Source organism: Elaeis guineensis, chromosome 8, assembly GCF_000442705.2.
Source record: "Elaeis guineensis isolate ETL-2024a chromosome 8, EG11, whole genome shotgun sequence".
Classification (NCBI taxonomy): Eukaryota; Viridiplantae; Streptophyta; class Magnoliopsida; order Arecales; family Arecaceae; genus Elaeis; species Elaeis guineensis.
The window spans coordinates 119,508,968-119,514,273 of NC_026000.2; positions in this window are offsets into that span (position 1 = coordinate 119,508,968).

The window sequence follows — 5,306 nt, forward strand, 5'->3', positions numbered from 1 at the left end:
AAGTCATATCTAGTCTGTGAATCATCTCTTTGAGGATTAATGACCAAACTGTCCTTTTGTGGGTCAAAGAGATAGGACCATCGAGATACTTATCCTAGTACACATACAATATGCATAGCCCATTTGATGAGACAGACTAGGAGGTTATCACTACTTCATCACCTCTACCAATAAAAAATCATGGTATAGGTATATGTATGTGAGATATAAATCTGAAAGACTTTGAAAGGTTCAAAGAATTTAGATGTAAAGTAGAAAGAATAAATCAAAAAATTTTTAAAGGTACTTCGATCAAATCGTGGACGCAATATCAAATAGAGAATTTATCGATTATCTAACGAGAATGGCATAGTTTCATGATGAAATTCTTCTTGATGTATTTGTGAGGAGCGATGGTGCTATATGAGATATGATTCAGTCCATCATGAATATCACTAATTTAATTATTATTTTTTTAGAAATAATAAATTAATTTTTAAAATTTAAATTAGGTTCCCTCTAAAGTTGGTTTCACCATACCATATGAGATATGATATGGTGGACAAGTTAGAGGATAGATCTTTGAGAGCTCATTTATGGGGTATCTCAAAAGAGTTTGGGATGTTACTTTCTTTTTTTAGTGATTCATAATGTGATTGTGAGCAATCATACTATTTTCTTGAAAATAATGGGAGGATGAATTTAAAGAGAAAGTCTCTAAAGAACAACGAGTCACAGAACCTGTACAATCTATTTAAGATGAGCCAGTATATTTAGTACCTCCTCCATCTCGTAGATCTAGTAGAATTTTCCATCCTTTAGAAAGGTACTTGATATTCTTACAAAAGATTTAGAAAAAATATTTTTTGAGGGAGATTGAGAATATAGAAATGATCTCAAAATCTATAATGAAGTATGTTGTACATCGATCCCGAGAAATAGATGTGCAGATAGCCTTACTAAATGGATATCTTTGAAAGGTATCTATTTACAGTAGTCTATGGATTTTACTTCCAGTGATAGAGATCACACTGTGAAAATCTATTTATGGATTTAAGCTAAAATCTCAGAGTTGGAATTGTTGTTTGATTTCATGAAAAATAAGAAGGAATCATGTAGTTACATGAAGGTTAGTAGGAGGGTCCCATACTGACATCGGTTATGATATAGTTACATATAGAATTTTCTTATCAAAGATCTAAGTCAAACATCCTGTATTCTGAAAATAAAGATCTATAGAGATAGATCCTAAAAGGATGTTTGTTTTTCACAGACAAGTATATAGAGGAGGTGCTGAAAGGGTTCAGTATTGAAACCTCCAAGAGAGATCCGTATCCTCTTGGGCATAGGTATATACCATACTATGTACTCGATTTGGTATATCTTGCTGGGAAAGTCACGAGCAGATATTAGTCAAATCCAGGCTGGAAGCGTTGGATTGCTGTAAAAATGTTCTTAAATACTTGAAAAGCACTAAGGGATTATTTCTCATCTTTGAAGAAGGGTTAGAGCTAAGAGTGGGAGGATATACTAATGTTGATAGTAAAATATCTACATCAGCATATATTCTTAAGTTATATTGGTTCGGCATGTTGGAAGAGTTCCAGGCAATCGATCAATGAAAGCTGAATATGCTATAGATGTGCAGGATGCATTCTGATTCTTGTGATAGTTGCAGAATTGGATATCATACCATTAGATGTTATGACATTGTACTGCAAAGATAATGGTTCATAGCCCTTGCTAAGGAGCCAAGGTCTCCCCAGAAGTGCATGCACATAGAACAGAAATATATGCGATTATCTCAAGTAAAAATCATAAAGATATAGAGAGTAAACTCCACAGAGGATGTGGTCAGCCTGAGTCACTTAGCCAACTAAACACCAAAACCTGTCTTTAGAAGATGAGGCTCAGGTATATGATAGATTGGTTTTAGTGCAAGTGGGAGTTTGTTAGATGTGTGCCCTAGAAATCAATCTTAGTTGACACATACTTTTCTCTAGGACATATTTTGTACTTAATGGGCGGTCTTTATAGCCAATCATATCATATGTGTTCATGATTTGTCTTAAAAATTAACAAAGATGGTTTTGTATATTCTCAACGTGTTAAGAATTTGAGACATACATCATTAGTGGTTAATTTCTAAATGCTCCTGATCGAAGGATCATCATGAAAGATAGTGATGAATCCATTCAAGATCGATGCACGGATCACCTCTCTTTTAGACAGATGAGTCTTGAGTTTGTGGTGTAGAAATACTGGGGTGAGAGTGCAGATGCTTGTTAGAGAACAACTTGCACTGAGCGTGACCAACACGAGAAATCACTTGGATGTCTACTCACTCGTCAGTGATTTTCTCGATGCTGTAGTGGTGTGACTGATCCTTTAGCCTATGGAGTGTTGGCTATTCGCAATAAGGCTACTTAGTTTGACTGTATGTTCTTTTGGTCTCTAGCCATTCGGGTCTTTGCTGTGTATGTTGGCTATTGTAGGTTCAAGTTCGCTATTTGGAGTAGGATGCACCGAGATAGATCTATCAACCTTGGTAGAAAAGGAGAAGTCCTATGCGATTCACAAGACTGAGTTCAAAAAATCTCTGATCAGAGTAAGAGTGAATACTGAAAAAAAAATTTTGTAGGATTCACAGATGAACTAGAGTCGAACCAATCTAGCATATGACTGATGATGGGGTTTGACAAGTTCTCCATGATCTCCGTCTAGTTGAAACTCACGATAGAGGGATTACATCACATGATAACTGCACCTAGGGGTTTATCTTTTTTGTTCTACTGGATTGCCACTACATGCTGTTAGACGTCACTGGTAGATCGTGAGAACTCACTAGAATCATTTTCGGATCAACGATCCTTGTTGAGGTGAGTTGGAATCATTCTAGTCCATCAAAAAGAGTTTCAATGATATTGTGATGGAGATCACGGTATGTCTCACTACCAGATAGAATAGAATCTGAGGGGTCACACATAAAAAGAGCATGACCTGATCAATGGATCATATTCAAATTATCAATCGGATTGATAGTTTGAATTTTAGAAACTGCTAATTTGTAAGCGTTACAGTTTTGACAGCTGCTAATTGTTAGTGCAGGGACTTAATTACAAATATTATAATTTTATTGGAGCTGATTAAATTATGAATTAAGTTTTAATTAATTTAAATCAGATTTAATTTAATTTAATACTAATTGGGTCCAATTATCCAAATCAGTTTTGGATTTCAAGCTTGATTGGATCAGGCTTGACAGCCTTTTGAATTCGACTCGATTCAGACTCGATTTAAACCTAATTGAAACCCAATTTGAACTAGATGAATCATGATTCATAGAGCCCAGGTTCTCTAGGACTCTCTCTCTCTCTTTGGCCAACCAAAAGTCAGAAGGGGTGATGGTTTTCTCGTGCTTTTCTTCTTGCATGCGTGAAGAGAAGAGGGGCATCAATAGTTGGCGCCCCATCCTTCTGGGACTCTCTCTCTTTAAGACAACTATCCAAATATGATTTGAATAGATTCCTTATCAAGAAGACTTTCTAATCAGATTAGATTGGGGCGTGGAATAATTTTTTATGCGACAAAAATTTTAAAAAAATGGGGCATGCGCTAAGAAATTGCGTGAGAAATCTCACGCGGTTCTTCTTGGTCGCAACTTATTTCTTTCCATTATTACACACCACACATACCCTATTTTGATAAAGATCTAATCTTATCCCTTTGGGGCATGAGGGATTTCTTTGTGTGCAATAAAAATTAAGAAAAAAGAGGTGGCGTGCACTATTTGTGATAGGCCTTCTTTCTTGCCGCAAATCTCCTTCCCAATGCCTCCTCTTCTTTCTTTCCTTTATCCCCTATGCCTAGGTCTGATAGAGATCAGATCTAAGAGAGAAAAAGAGAGAGAAGAAGAGAAGAAGAAAGGTTCTTCTTTCTTTCTTGATGATCTGGTTCAGATTCCGTCAGATCTGCATGAAAGAGTTCACGCAGTGATCTTCTTCTTTGAGATCTAGAAGAAAAGATGTAGATCAAAGGCTGAGGAGTGAGATCTGTAAGATGCTAGCACACCGATGATCTCGATGCTCTGATCAGACATCTTTATATGGATTTCAGAAGAGATAGGATGTGTGTGCGGCTACGATCAGAATTTCGGACATCCGCAGGACCCGAAGGGATGAAGATCTGATCTTCGATTTGATTTTGCTAATAATTATTTTATTTTCAGTTTTCAAATCAAGGTAGCATGTTCGTGTCAAGATCCTAGCTATGGTTTTCAGATCAGATCTGGTACATATTTAAATTAAAAAATTTTAATTTATTTACTTTTGCTACATAAGTTTTAGAAAAATTTTTAAACTATACATACGAAACCATAGCATTTTCTAACAGTTGTGAAAGCATTGCCGTCGCTAAAAAAGTATTAGCGAAGGCTTATTAGAGATGGAGAAGCCATCGCTAATATTTTTTTAATTTTTTAATTTTAAATCTGAAAAATATTATAAGTGATGGAAAGCCATCGCTAATTGCTATTGCTACTACTCGTTATTAGCAATGACAGAGGTACCGTCGTTAATATGCAGCTTTAGTATCAAACTTTTTTTTGACCGCTTTTCAGCGATGGCAGTGAGTCGCTAATAGCATTAGCAACGACATTTCCATTATTAGCGACGACGTTTGGCCATCACTAATAATCAATTTTCTTATAGTGAGATTGGGGCACAGCGGTGATGCTCAGGGGAGGGGGGGTCGCCAATGGAGGTTGTGTGGTCGTCCGTTTTAGGTAGGAGGGTTGGAGGAGGGTATGAGCTTAAGGTAGGGCTATAACCAAATGAAATATGAATTAGATATTTGTATATCCATATCCATATTCATTTTATTTGATGAATACAAATATGGATATTAATCTGATGCAAAAAATTATATATATATATTTATTTTAAACAGATATGGATATAAATTGGATATGAAAAGTTATAGATATAAATACAGATATATGTCGGATAATTAAAGTTTATGACTGTAGATTCAAATATATTACAAAGTGAATGATAAATCAAGCTAATGGCATGCTAATATGGTTGGATATTCCTCTTAAAAGTTAATAAGTGCTATATAAAATTAATTAAATAGAATTACAAATAGAATCGGATATTCAAATATGGATCGAATAGTTATCTATCTATATCCATATCCATTTTTCTTTAACAAATATGGATATGGATATGAATATGAATATTAGTCGGATGCCTAAATTCTATCTATATCCGGATTGAGTCAGATACGAAATGGATTCGGATAGATATTATCGAGTCCACTGTCACCCC